Consider the following 15778-nt stretch of genomic DNA (forward strand, 5'->3'; position numbering starts at 1 on the left):
GTTCATGGGCATCTCTTTCTTTAGGTTAGGGAAGTTTTCTTCTATAACTTTGTTAAAGATATTTACTGACCCATTACACTGGGAATCTTCACTCTCTTCTATACCTGTTATCCTTAGGTTTTGTCTTCTCATTGTGTCCTGGATTTCCTGGATGTTTTGGGTTAGGATGTTTGCTTTTTGCATTTTCTTTGACTGTTGTGTCAATGTTTTCTAAGGTGTCTTCTACACCTGAGATTCTCTCTTCTATCTCTTGTATTCTGTTGGTGATGCTTGCATCTATGATTCCTGATCTTTTTCCTAGATTTTCTAACTCCAGGGTTGTCTCCCTTTGTGATTTCTTTATTGTTTCTATTTCCATATATAAATCCTGGATGGTTTTGTTCATTTCCTTCGCCTGTTTGTGTTTTCTTGTGGTTCTTTAAGGGATTTTTGTGTTTCCTCTTTAAGGGCTTCTAGCTATTTACCTATGTTTTCCTGTATTTCTTTGAGAGAAGTTATTTATGTCCTTCTTAAAGTCCTCTATCATCCTCATGAGAAGTGATTTTAGATCTGAATCTTGCTTTTCCAATGTGATGGTGTGTTCAGGACTTGCTATGGTAGAGAATTGGGTTCTGATGATGCCAAGTAACCTTGGTTTCTGTTGCTTATGTTTTTACACTTGCCTCCCAATATCTGGTTATCTCTAGTGCTACCTACCCTGGCTAAATCTGACTGGAGCCTGTCCTTCCTGTGATCCTGGTTGTGCCAGAACTCCTCAGAGTCAAGCTATCTCTGTGATTCTGTGATTCTGGGATCCTGTGATCCTGGGCCCTTTAGAGCTCCTGAGAGTGCAGCTTCCTCTGGGTGTTGTGGGACTGGCTGCAAGATTTGTGCCCAAAGTCTGCTCAGGTTACCTGCCCAGACACACTGGAAGCAACCCATGCCACTGGGCTGGCGGAGTTCCTGCGTGCCTGGGTCCCACTGGTCCCAGTTCCTCCTGGTGTTGGGACAGATGTTGTGTCCTCCTCACCTCTGATCCTCTGATCCTGGGCATGCTAGAGCGCCTGGGAGTGGAGCTTCCTCTGGGTGTTGCTGAGAAATTTTCTTGATGGGTGATTGATGTTGGAGGATCCAGTCTACTGTAAGCATTACCATCCCTAAGGAGGTGTGTTGGAGTTACATAAAGAAACCATAGTATGTACTTTTGTGTACTAAGCCATCATTAAATCCCGATTGGGTCGAGGGTAACAAAGATGGAATATAAATTTTAGTAAGTAATAACTCAGGAGTATAGGGGGGGAGGCACTAGCAACATGAAAGTTTGGGAGAGGCGCAGACATTAAGCTGATTAAGGCATGTTACATATAAAGCTCTGTGTATGTCTTTTATTTGAGAATCCACAGAATTGGGGTGGTCGGGAGGAATTTGTGCCACCACCGCCACCACCACCACCACCAGCACCGGCACCACCACCACCACCGCCACTGCTGCAGGGAAGATTAGAACAATTAATCAACTACAGCAACAATTCTCTGAAACTGTAAGTCAGCCCCAGTTGTATTTTTTCCTTTGTCTAAGTTGCCGTGTGTCTCTTCATAGCAAAGAAAATCCTAATAAATATCCCATGTGTGTATACCTCCTCTTTCCTACTTTCTTCCATTTTTCCTTTAATATGCTATGTGGTTGTTTTTGCTGCTTTTCTATGGCTGTGACAAAACCCCATGACCAAGGCAATTTATAAAAGGAAAGTGTTTAATTGGGTTTATCATTTTCAGGGGGTTAGAATCCATTATGTCAGTGCAAAGGTATGGTGGCAGGAACAGCTCAGCTATGAACTCACAGTTTGATTCACAAGCAAGAGGAAGAGAGGGCATACTGGGAACTGCACAAGTCTGCCCCACCAGTGACACACCTGTTCTAAAAATACCACAACTTCCAAACAGTTCCACCAAGTGGGGACCAAGTAGTCAAACATATGAGCCTATGGGGAGTCATTCTCATCAAATTACTATATTCCACTCCCTGGCCCTGTGAATCTCTGGCCATATCACAGTGCCAAATACTGCTAATGCAACTTCAAAAGTTCCCACCTGTCACAGTTTCAGCACTGTTTTCAAGTTCAAAGTCTCTTCTTGGACTCAAGGCAATCTCTTAATTACAACCTCTTGTAAAATCAAAAAGCAAATTACATACTTCCAACACACAATGGCACAGAATATGCCTTTCCAAAAGAAAAGAATCAGGACAGAATGAGGAAATACGGGACCAAAGCAAGACTGAAATCCAACAGGGCAAACTCTCCAAATCAAGTAGCTCCATGTCTGATGGCAAGGGGTCTAGATGGCTCTAACCTTCCAACGTGACTGATTGCAGCACATTTCTCTCTCTTGAGAAAGGCCTGTTTTCACTCTGTAGATGCAGCTCTACTAGGCAGATGCTCCACAGTTCTGATGTCTCGAAACTCTGTTTCTACAAAGTAATTCATATTTCCCAGTTTCATCCCATGTCCTCTTAGGGCATGCATGCAAGGACTCCCCTGACACACATCTGGTTCAGTGGCTCTTTTTAGCCTCAGAGGAAAATTCCCTCTTGCCCCTTCTACACCTGTATCCTCCTGACTCTAAAGCCAGACCATGTGGCCGACACTGGCACATTTGGCTACTTTGGCTACTGAGCTGGGGTGGGCCTTGGCGTACACAGATTCACATTTGTGGAAGCTTTGATTTGTTTTTCCTTTGGGGGAATAGGAAATGCTTTAATCCTTTCCTTTTTATAGTTTGGAAGCTGAGATGAGTGGAACCTTGTCCTGAGGACGCCTCTCCTTTAATGTCAATGCTAGGACTCTCTCTAACCTCCTGATCCCTTTCAGCACAAGCTTTGGTTCTCTCATTAAGTGTTTGCTTCTATTTTTCCCTTCAAAGTGTACATTTCTTCTTGTCACATTGACTATTTTTTCATTGTAGTTCTGCATTAGAGTGATTACTAATAACCACATGACACAGTAATCATTAGATTATCTTGAAACTTCCTTAGCCAGAGAAGCTAGTCCATTAATTTTTAATTTAGTCTCATGAAAACTCTGAGGATGAAGACAAAGTGACCACACCATGCTTTGCCAAATATGACAAAAATGGTCTGTTTCCCAGCTGATGGCTTCTGTTCCCTCCAAAACTTCCACAGTGTTCTCGGTGTTGCCTTCACAGCTCCTACTGGGATGACCAATTAAGCTCCACTTAAGCATTCAACAGCTTTTCCTGACCAAAGTCGGGTGGTCTTGCACATTCTTCCCAAAAGGCCCCAGGGAGGTTTGTCACACAATTGCCCACTTCCTAGCACCAACTTCTAACTTAGCTAGTTTTCTATAGCTTTGATAAAACATTATAATCAAGGGCCACGTATACAAGAAAGTGTATAATTGGGCTTATAGTTTTCAGAGGTTTAGCATTCATGATGGCAGAGCAAGTCGTGATGTAAGCTTAGCTGAGACCGTGCATCTTGATCTACAAGCAGGAAATAGGAGGCACGCTGGGAATGGCACAAGTCTTTTGGAACCTCCAGGCCTTCCCCCAGTGACACATCTCCTCTCAGGAGGCCACACCTCCTAGTCCTCCCTGAATAGTTCCACTAAGAGAGAATCAAGTACTCAAGCATATGAGCCTACAGAGGTCATTCTCATCCAAGCCAACACTACTAGTATTCCATAGTTTGGTTAATGTAACTAATTTAACTATCCATACTAATGTCTATTTTATAATTTAAATTCATTTTGGCAAAACATGTATTAGAATATCTGAGTGTTTCTAGATAAACATTTCCCATAGGACTTATTGTAGAAAAAATGGTAAAACAAACAAGATTTTCAGTTAATTGAAATAAGATTTTCAAAGACTTAAATAATAACTATATATGTGAGTATTAGAAAAAAATCTGTGAGAGAAATTTAAAGTCTATAGCTTTACTACTGTGAATATTCATAGCTATAATCTGATAGAATTTTAAAACATTCATACCAGTAACACAGATATGTTTATAAAACCATTAGAAACAAAATAATAAAAAATTTAAGCTAAAATAGAAGCTTCTATCATTGTCTTATTTTTATCTATCACAATTTCTTGGCTTTTAAAAATGATAATTTGTAACATTTAATGTTTAAATCTGAGATACTCGTAAACATGGTGGTAATATTCTCATTGTAATAGTACCATAATGTAAAATATTATAATGTATTTTAAAGATTTAGATTAGTATATTTGATTAAAGAGACACTGCTTGTCTTAATTTTTCTTAAAGGAAAAGTTGTGTTTAAGATGACACCACATTTGGTTAAACGGCTTAAGAACTATTCTAGAAAATTCCGCATTGGATTTTGTAAGGAATATTAACTTTTCCCACAGCTAGTCAGGCACTTTGCATATCACATTTGTTTAAAATTGTTGTTAAAATATAAGTTCTTTAATCATAGAATGAGGCGAAGGCATCAAATGTGATTCTATATATTTTGGGGAGGAAGAACAGTAGAAATTGGGTGTAATGAATAGGTTTTACCTACAGTTTAAAAAGGAAATGAAATTGTGTTGTTTATTTTTTAAGTGAATGTGTATGCATGTGCTCTCTCTCTCTCTGACACACACACACACACACACACACACACACACACACACGGTGGAGTTAAAAGGAGAGAAAAAAGAGTAAAAGTTCACTGGAACCTGGTGATTTATTGGGAAAGGCTCAGCAAGCTCACATAAAAACTGAAGCAGGGAAGTGGTCAGACATTGGGTCAAATCCCCATTCACATGTTGCGTAATAAAGGGCTGACTGCAGCCTTTCAGCCTTGCTTCTACTCAGAGACAATGGCAACTGCAGAGCAAGACTAATAACAGGATTTAGCATAAATCCACCACAGGAAGTGAACAGTGGTAGTGGCAGATAATTAGCCAGGAAACATTCTACAGCAGCATCGGGATGCATTTGTGAGCTCGCCGCCCCTCAGTGCATTTCTGATCATGAAAATATCATTAGTTCCCCGCGATCGTAATTTGTGTGTGTTTGTTGTAAGATGGCTCTTTCCCCTTTTTTTCTTTTCCTGACCAGGCCTGATTTTTCCTGTCCTAATGTAGCAGCCACAGCTGAAGGGTTGGGAGGCTCCAGGGAGGGGTTTAGAATGTTCTCCTTTTTTTCTCCTGCCGATGCTTTTTTTATTGCAAGGTGGATGGTGTTTATTTTGCACAGCTAACAAGTGAGTTCAAAGCAATAACATTCCTCTTGAACTCCTGCCAGAATCCCAGAGCTGAGGCTCCCCTGCGTGGCAGAGCTGACCTGTGCTATCAAAGCCTGATTAATTTGCAGAGGAATGTCAAAATGACAGGTCCACCACCTGCTTCACTTGACACTTAAAAAGAAAGCTAAGTGGGAGTGTAAAAGGAAGGACCAGCATCCAGAGCAGCTCTCCTGTGTGTGCCCTGATTCCTGAGACTCTGAAGCGCATTGCCTGGAGTTTCTACTCCCACATTCTGAGCCCTTCACTTCTGTCAGTGTTTGAGAAACTGCTAATAAATGTTCACGCCATTGTATTAGGGCCAATGCTGCCTCTGGACGTGGCTTTGAAGTTTTTCCTGTCAAATACCTACTTGACATGAAACCATCTGATTGTGTCATCAGAGAACAGCCAGCATGGACATTTGGTTTTTTTCCTTTTAACACTTTAAAAACCCACTTTCTCAAAAACCAAGAGACCTACATTTGTGAACAAACATGAACTGTGGTTGGAGACCAACTGTCATCAAAATTCCAAACTGAACGTTTAAAAAATATAACTCTGGGCTCCTCTGACAGGTATTGCTGTTATTATATGTAGTCATGAAGTCGGGAAAGGCCAGATGAGAGTCTCCAGCATCATATTGACTAGTTTCACAAGATAGTAATGAACTTTATTTAAGACTTCTATTAAAAATCTAACTCTGGAACTGGGTATGGTGGCCAGTGGTCATAATCCCAGTACTTGGGGAGCTGAGGCAGTATGAAGTGGGGGGATAAGAAGACCAAGCTTAAGTTCAGCTTGAACCACGTAGCAGAATCCTGTTTCAAAAAAATAACTCACTTATTAATTACTTAAGTGACATTGGTATATTGCTCACTGTAAGTCCACAAGTCAGATGCCCAGGACTTGGTCTTAGATCTTTAAAATCACTCCTAAGTGCTTTCCCAAGGAACTTGTTGTGTCATATGTAAGTTAATGCCTTCATACTCTGATGAACAGGAATCTCATCTTCAAACATTGTCTTCCTCTTATGCATTTTTGTCTATACATATCTTTAATGTTACTCTTCAACACTAAAGCCCATAATTCAACATACTATTGGCTATTAAAAGGACACATTAGAACTGCTTCTTCAATAGGAATGGTACTGGAGAGATGGATCAATGGTTAAGAGCACTGATTTCTCTACAAGAGGATCTTAGCTGAGTTTTTTATTATTATTATTGGTTATTTTATTTACATTTCAAATGCCCTCCTTCCTCATCTCCCTCTACAAACCTCCATCCCATCCTTCCTCCCCTTTGTCTCTAAGAGGGTGCTCCTCCACCCACCCACTCACTCCTGCCTCACTGCTCTAGAATCCCCCTATACTGAAGCATTAAGCCTCCACAAGACCAAGGCCCTCCCCTCCCATTGATGCCAGTTAAGGCCATCCTCTGCTACATATGCAGCTGGAGCCATGGGTCCCTCCCTGTGTACTCTTTGGTTGGTGATTTAGTCCCTGGGAGCTCTGGGGGGTCTGGTTAGTTCATATTGTTGTTTTTCCTATTGGGTTTCAATCCCCTTCAGCTCCTTTAATCCTTCCCCTAGTTCTTCAATTGAGGACCCCCTGCTCAGTCTGATGGTTGGCTGTGAGTATCTCCATCTGTCTGGTGGATCCTCTCAGAGAACAGCTATACCAGGTTCCTGTCTGTGAACACTTCTTAGCATCAACAATGTTGTCGGGGCTTGGTGTCTGCAGATGGGATGGATCCCAAGGTGGGGAGGTCTCTGTATGGCCTTTCCTTTACTCTCTGCTCCTTTAAACAGGAACAATTCTGGGGTAAAATTTTTGAGATGGGTGGGTGGTCCTATCTCTCGACTGGGAGCCATGCCTAGCTACTGAAGGTGGTCTCTTCAGGTTCGACTTTCCCTCTGTTGGGTATTTAGGCTACCCATTGGGTCCTGGGAACTTCTCACTTCCCTGGCATCTGGTACTTTCTAGTAGTGTCCCCACCCCCTGCCCCCATTCCCCACTCCCTACTGCTACATATTTGTTTTTTTGTTTGTTTGTTTTTGTTTTTTGTTTTTTGTAGCCCCGGCTGTCCTGGAACTCACTCTGTAGACCAAGCCCACTACATATTTCTATTCGTTCTCCTGACCCTCTGGACTTCACTCCTGTTTCTTCCCATAGTTTAGTTCTTTTTTTTTAAATGCAATTTTTTTTCCTTTTTTTTTTATTAGATGTTTTCTTTATTTACAATATCTCCTTTCCCAGGTTCCCCTCAAAAAAAAAAGAAAGAAAGAAAGAAAGAAAGAAAGAAAGAAAGAGAAGAAGAAAAAGAAAATAAATAAAATAAAATAAAATAATTAAAACAAACCCCTGTTCTCTCACCCCGCCCCCTGTACACCACCTCACCCCCTCCTGCTTACTGGAGTACACATGGTGGGACTAATGGCTCCAGCAGCATGTGTATAGCAGAGGATGGCCAAGTTGGTCATCAATGGGAGGAGAGGCCCTTGGCCCTGTGAAGGTTCTATGCCCCAGTGTAGGGGAATGCCAGGGCCATAGTTGAGTTCTTTTTTTTTTTTTAAAGATTTATTTTTATTTATTTTGTGTGTATGAGTACATGAGTACACTGTAGTTGTACAGATGGCTGTGAGCTATCATGTGTGTGGCTGCTGGGAATTGAACTCAGGACCTCTGCCCGCCCCGCTCGCTCCAGCATAATCCACTGTAGCTGTCTTTAGATGCACCAGAAGAGGGCATCAGATCTCATTATGGATGGTTGTGAGCCACCATGTGGTTGCTGGGATTCAAACTCAGGACCTTTGGAAGAGCAGTCAGTGCTCTTACCTGCTGAGCCATCTCTCCAGCCCCATAGTTGAGTTCTTAATATCCACATTCAGTTGCCTGTAACTCTAGCTCTGGGGAACCCCTACACCCTCTTCTGGCTTCCATGGGCACCTACCCACACATGCACGTGCACACACATACATACACACACACACACACACACACACACACACACACTCAGGGGTTGGGGGGAGAAAGAATCTTTTTAAAATATGAAGTGGAATAAGAATGTGGCTTAGTGACCACAGCATGCTTAGCATAAGCAAGCTCTGAGCAGATCTACAACACTGAAACTAGAGGAAGGGGAGGAGGTAGGCGATGGAAAATTGAAACACCAGCTGTAGGATTCTGACAAGGCTTTAGATACTTGGCCTAAGTTAGCAAGAAAGCCATGCCATAGCTGTCTAAAAGGTGATGTCGTCAAACTAAGCCCCGTGTATGTTGAAGGATGAAGGCTAGAGTCAGGTGGATCCACGTTTGGATGAGTCACGTTTGGATGAATCACATTTGGATGACAGCTTGGGGCACTTACCAAGCTTACCAACTATTTAGCCACCACTAATTAATGAACTACTAAAGGCTTAGCTTCTTCTTATGTACAGTGAGGATGATATTGGCACCTCCCTCATACTTTGTTATACTTTGTACTATGGCTATTACACAGTAATGTCATCTATCACAAAAACCAAAACAGGTGGGAGATGATATGCAGCAGAAAAGAAGAATCCTACCAAATAGTGTCATGTGCCAGCAACCCATGTTTTGTGGGGCAGGAATCTGGGATGATTCGATCTTTGTCTTCAGTGCTCCTTGTCATCTTTCTAGGTTAGCTTTGTCTTCAGGCTGGTTTCCCACATGTTTGCAAAACAGACACAAGTCACAGATGAGACAAGCAATTTCTTTGTTCAAGACTTGCAGAAAAGAAGAGAGGAAAATACTTATTTAACCGTGAAGCAATCTGACTAGAACAGCCTCAGCTTTGTAGCCATACATACAGCATAATGGTCAGTAGAGAAATGTTTTGTCCTGAGTGTCCTCAGTTCTTAGGATATTCAGGAAGAGAATGTCTATAACAGTACACACCAGATACTACAGTTAAATACACCAACCATCTTTCCCTGAGTCACCCACATAGATACAGCACAGTCACTACCTAGAGAGATGAGGTTCTCTTAGGAAGGCTAAAAGGACTGTTAGAGTCTGCCAAGAACCCCCAAAGGTGTACCAATTTGATGGGTTCAATGGAAGTTCGATCACAAGGATAAGGACAGCAACATTCAGGAGCTGTTAGCCATCCCCTAGAACCTGAACAGACAGAAAACAAGCAAACAGAAAGATATTGTAAATAGGGCTACGTGACAGGGAGTGTGACCTTTGCCAAGGGACTCGGGTATTTACTTGCCATCAAACAGCTTGTAGGGAAGAGGAAATGGAATGCTCGGTGTTCTTCCAGAAGCTCCAGGGTGAGTTCCCAGCACACACTGGGCAGTCCACAGCAACCTGCCATTCCATCAACGGATCTAATGCCCTCTTCTGGCCTCCAGGAGCTCCTGCACATACACGGTTCACAAAAATTCATGCAGATACACACAATTACACTAAATAAATATGAAAGTGCTTTTAAAATTCATAATGGATCAGTGATGTAGAAAGGTTGTTCTGTGAATGGACAAAATAGGTGGGTTGCCAAATTTTGAGGTGATATTTATGTTGGTAATTTAAACTAGGAAACAAGGTGATGAAGAATTATATAGATTCAAGCAATATTGAAGACAGAAAATCATTATTTTGGTAACAGAATGGATAACAATGAAAAGGAAAGGGTTTAAAATAAGGAAAGAACAGAAATGAGAAAAAAATCAAGATACTAGTTTTGAAAGTGTAGGAATTTAGATATCTTTGAAAACCAAGAAGATAATAGTTGGTGTTAACACATAGATCAATGTGAAATAAGAAGTCTGAAATGAAGAGAAGGGGTTTGAATCAGAAATAAGTATTTATGGCCTAACTGTATAGTTGGAAGTTAGTTTCTTAATGCCCAGAGTGATCAGAGAAGAGGAAGCCATGCCCATAGATGAATTCAAACATTCAGGGGCAAGCAGAGGAGGATGAGCTCATATAGGGGTTGGAAAAAGGTCAGCTGGCCAGCTATGAGAAAGACCAGGACAGACTCAGGCATATGTGGACGGTCAGAAAGACGAAGCTAAGCAATCACTACAGAAAGAAAAGACCACAGAGTATATTAAGAGAAAGCACCCCAAAACAACATGAAACAGAGACAAGAGGACATAGAGAAGAATATTCTAGAAAGCAAGAAAAGAGCAATTTCAGAAAAGAGCTAATTGGTCAAGGGATTTTAAAAAATAAGGGCCTTGCTAGGTGATAGTGGCACATGCCTTTAATCCCAGCACTTGAGAGGCAGAGGCAGGTGGATTTCTGAGTTCGAGGCCAACCTGGTCTACAGAGTGAGTTCCAGGACAGCCAGGGCTACACAGAGAAACCCTGTCTCGAAAAAAAAAAAAAATTAGGGCCTGGAGATGGCTTACTTGGTAAAGGGGCTGCTGCCAAAATATGAGGACCTGAGTTTGGATTCTCAGCACCTACTTCTATAAAAACCCCAGGACTGTGGTCTGCTCTTAACCCCAGGACTGAGAATACAGGGGAGCAAAGACAAGCTAATCCCTAAAGCTCATTGGCCACTCTGCTTAGCTGAGTAGATGACCTCTGAGTTCAGTAGGAGAACTTGCCTCAAAGACAAATGTGTAACTAAATTCATAAATTAATAGATAAGGTGAGCAGCAGAAGAGGGAAGGACCCCTGACCTCCACATGCCGTGCATAAGCATAGGTACACATGCACACACAACAATGTATACATAACACAAACAGAAATACGCACCCCTACACATACACCAAAAAAATTTTTTTAGAAGTAGCCCCTGCAGATCATATGCAGAGTTCCTGGTTCTAGCCCTAATGCTACCACTCAACAATAATAAGACTCTACTCAGGACTAGTATTCTTTGAAGCTTTCTAGATGTACAGTTCACCTGATTCTTCAGCAATCCTGAATGTGTACATCACATCTATTAGCAAAAGTCTCATTTCAGAGGTAAAAAAAAAAATAAATAAATCCTAGAGAACTGAAATCTTGCTTCTAAATGGGAAAGAGAGAATTTGTACCCAAGTGCACTTCATTCTAAAGTTGTCGTTTGTCCTCTTGTCCCTGTTTCAGTTGCAAAGAGTCCTCTGATTTTCACTATTAGTAGGCCATGATTGCTGAGAGTTTCTTTGGAATGTTCTAAGCAGAACCCTAGAGGGACTCTAAAGAGCACAGACAGTGGGGGAACAAAGGCAGGAAGAAATCTCAATAAGGAACCAATAGAAAGTAGATGGATGTTCAGGATAAGGCAAGGATTAGTCATGTTGTGAACTGATAGAGTGATGAAAGATGGCGCAGCCATGAGAGTTAGCATTGATGAAGAATGCTTTCTGAATCATCACCCTTACTCTCTAACAGAAAACACAACATAACATATACTATCTAAGTCACATCATTTAAAAGACATACACAAAGATTTCCATGTGAAGGGAATTCTAACATCTATTAAAAATAATCACTCTAGATGGTATAGTCTGGTGTCTTTTCTTATTATCTTAATTTTTTAAGTACCCAGAGTCTCATACATACTAGGCAGCATCCTGTCACTGAACTACATTCTTTAAATATGGATCTTATCGCCTTTAGACACATTTAAAATTTCTAATTTCCCTTTAATAAATACACATGATGCATAAGCAGAGAAAGCAATAATAGTCTGCAGAGGCAGTTTATGTTTTGAATCTTTGTTCACTTTCTATAAAATTATATGTGTGTGCACATGGTAAGGTATATTTAATACTTATAAGATTATTTCTAAAAAAGCTTTTTCTATTCAACATATTAAAATGATCTGTTTCGGAGAAGGAAGATGGTTGCGTATGTGAACCCACATGGCGTTTACCAGCCACCAGTAGTTGTGGTATCATAAGGTTAGATTAATTGGGATAAAGCTTTTATCATTATTTTATCATTGACTCTGAAATTATTGTGTTGGCATCTTGTAAGCTGTGATATTATTGATAGATAGATCTGATTGGTTGAAAAGAAATGATCCGTTTCTGGTGCTTTTTTTTAAGGATATTTATTTCAGGAAATGGTTAACAATACTATAGAGTGAATCACCATTTATTCTCAATTACATTTAAAGTTCGTATAGGTACAGTGGTTCATCTTCAGGATGAAAGATAATATAACTGTGGATATAAAGTAAAACCTAATCCATAGGCTCACATAAATTAATTTTACTTGGTTCAGTTTCACTCAATAACAAAGATGCTTCAGTTCACTCTTGTCCAATTACTTTTCTTTCCTTTGACGATGGCAAGACCTTATTCTTGGTTCTCAGGTAGGATTAACATTTCTGTATGGGCATCTAACAACTGGACATGAGTTTAAATTTCTCTCCTCATGGTCATCCAATGTGTAATCTAGTGATTTTTTTCTATCTACAATCGTCTGAAGAATTTTGCTGAATCCCTATCTGCCATATCCTAATTGTTTGTAAACGAATACAAATGTATTAGCAGCTGCCTGACACGCACAACACACATATCGCCATACACACACAGCTGAGTTCGGAATGGAGTGAAAACTCAGGAGTTAGGGAAAATTCCGGAACCCAGAATGGCATGTGAGTTATACTTCAAGGCTGGGCAGCAGCTTACTGTGCAAACAAGGGAAGAGGGGGTAGTCTGGTAAATGTCGAGAGCTTGAGCGATGACCTATAGGAGTAAGATGCACTGTGTGAGCAGGAGACCTCAGAAGCCTTGGTAAGGACACTGGTGGGTGGGAGGGCATAATTTGAGATGAGTTCCATTTCCTTCCAGGTTACTTGATCAGAATGAGGTACACAGTAAGTTTCTAATCTCCAAATCAATTGACCACATGGTAGATTTTTGTCAGAATTGGGAATTTTCGGTGGTGCGGGAGAAAGACACAAGGAGCCCAGGGAGTTGTCAGAATGGGGCTTAGAGATAAAATGCTCGACTGAGAAACTTGACGTGGAATAAACTCAAGCCCTGTTGGGAAAGATGGTTCCTGATAAACAGATTTGATGGCCATGAGCTAGGGCTCGTAGATCCTGCTATAACTCCAAGACTCAGAAGGTTTAGGGAAAGGGCAGTTATCTTGACTTCAAGACCAGCTGTGGCTACATATTGAGCTCTTGGGAAGGGACAAGGATCACACTGTCATCTGGTCTTTCTCTGAACCCACGTGTCTCGTGAGATTTTCTCCATTCCTGAAGTCAGCTGTCACATACTGTATTTTCTCACAGACTTACATCTTCAAGACAAACACACATCATAACTGTGTATCAGTTATAACTACCTAGCTTTCTCACAAGCACTTAAAAGTGTATATGTTGGAAACAGAAATTAAAATCTCCTCTCAAATACATTTCTTATCTATTCTGCTGATCAAAACGTCACCTTTAGACAGGTATTGGAATATATGCCTTGAATCATAGCATTTTGGATACATACATAGGTGGATCTCTTGAGTTTGAAGCCAGCCTGGTCTACAAATGAGTTCCAGGCCAGGCAGGACTACATAGTGAGATCTTGCCTCAAAAAGAAAAAAGAATGCTATAATATATTCTAGTTTATTTTTCTTTTTTGAGGGGTAAGCCTTAAGCAACTTTACTGGCTTACCCATCCACAAGTAGTCTATCCTATTTAATACGTGAATAATTTTTGCCAGACATGCTTCCCTCCCCCGCCCCCCACTTCACTCTCTCTTGATGCTGTCATTTCTTCTGGGTTATCTGTTTTCCCAGACAATGCCTCTGCTCCATGCAATTCATCAGAAACCTCTGTCAGTTTTATCTCCCTGAAGATTCATTTCCGCCCACATGATCCAGCCATCACCATTTCTCAGTTTGAGCATTTTATTGCTTTGCAATCCCCACCCAGGTCAGTGAGTGTCTCAGGATTTTCACTGCCATATTAAGTCACCCTTAACTGGCCTGGCTGCTTTAAAGTCACCTTCCACCTGTTCCCCCAAGCAGCCACTGAAACATGCAAGCCACACCCCCCGTTTAAAACTCTCATTGTCTTTACCCAGAAGATGAAAACCAAGCTCTTTAGCAATACTGACAATGAATGTCTCCTAAGCTTCCATGCTCTCTCCCCTCATCCATTCCCACCACTTCAGGTTCCACTAAGTAGTTTCTAATTACATATAGTAGCATAACCATAAATACAAGTTACCCAAATCAAGGCTATTTAGTCATTTCCTGCTCTTTTATGCACAACCTGTGGTTCTTCAATACCTCTAATTACTGAATTAGAATATATTACAACATTCTCTCAAGTGCACACAGTAGCCAGGCCATCTTGAATAATTACAAATGTACTTCTAGACCTTTATATTAAGACATTGAAACTCTAATAGCATTTATACCATTGAATTACAGAATGATTGCTATAGCTCAACTTAGCTTTAATCCTAGTAAATAATAGAAATGCTGCTGCTGCTGATAACTGCCGTGTGTTGGGAATAATACTCCCAGATGTTGAGAGATACCTCATCTCAATGGTCCCGTTTCTACACAAGTAGACTGTGTCTCCACGGGAATTAGACAAGCTCTTCCCCAGAACAGTAAGTTAAAGTGAAGAATCCATTAAAACCTCTATTATCTGAAGGCTCACTTTTCATGAATCTGAAGGACAGCACATCCCTTAACAAAAGTTTATTAAAGGTGTAAATAAATACGTTGTGTAGTATAATGATGAGTGTTAAGTGTCGACGTGACAGGATCTAAGTTTACCTGGGAGGCTGGCTGGCCTCTGGCCATGCCTAGGGAACACTATCTTATTTATGTTAACTGATGGAGAAAAAACCATCCTAATTGGGAGTGAGACTACTTCTTCTTCAGGGTACACTAGGCTGTATAGACAGGCAGAGCGAGCAGAGCATTGGGAAGCAGTCATTGCTCTCCTTCCTGATTGAGGATGTGATGTGGCTGATCCAAGCTCTTCCTTGCCTTGACTTCCTCATCATCATGGACTGTAACTTGCACTGTAAGTCCAAATAAACCTTTTGTTCCCTTAAATTGCTTTTGTCAGGGTATCTTATCATAGCAACAGGAAGAGACTCAGATACAAACCATAAAAATGCATATAAGGTTTTATTTAATTCTATGCTTAAATTCTCCTTTATGTTTACTTAGTTGGGGAAAGTAGTTTGTCAAGGTTTATGACACCTATGGTCATGTTCAAAGGTAGTAACATAAATATTGTTAACTTTGGACTTGGTCACAGAAACCACCTATCTAAATTAATTTCATATAAAAATGATCTTAAGAATAGCTGTGTATCGGGGGCTGGCGAGATGGCTCAGCGGGTAAGAGCACTGACTGCTCTGCCGAAGGTCCTGAGTTCAGATCCCAGCAACCACATGGTGGCTCACAACCACCTGTAATGAGATCTGACGCCCTCTTCTGGTGTGTCTGAAGACAGTTACAGTGAATTATGCCAGAGTGAGTGGGGCTGTCCTGAATTCAATTCCCAGCAGCCACATGTTGGCTCACGGTCATCTGTATAGCTACAGTGTACTCATACACATAAAATAAATAAATCTTTAAAAAAAAAAAAAAAGAA

The 15778-nt window shown here is 40.9% G+C and overlaps 1 long non-coding RNA gene across 1 annotated transcript; it reads right to left on the minus strand.

The window, feature by feature from the left end:
• Positions 1 to 8815: 8815 nt before the first annotated feature.
• Positions 8816 to 9374, minus strand: LOC116085044. Its single transcript, XR_004116381.1, has 2 exons — positions 9301 to 9374; positions 8816 to 8986 (listed from the first exon to the last, which is right to left on the minus strand). It is a non-coding gene; the product is annotated as an uncharacterized LOC116085044 (long non-coding RNA).
• Between the last annotated feature and the right edge of the window lie 6404 nt (positions 9375 to 15778).

The sequence above is a fragment of the Mastomys coucha genome, unplaced genomic scaffold, assembly GCF_008632895.1.
Source record: "Mastomys coucha isolate ucsf_1 unplaced genomic scaffold, UCSF_Mcou_1 pScaffold9, whole genome shotgun sequence".
Classification (NCBI taxonomy): domain Eukaryota; kingdom Metazoa; phylum Chordata; class Mammalia; order Rodentia; family Muridae; genus Mastomys; species Mastomys coucha.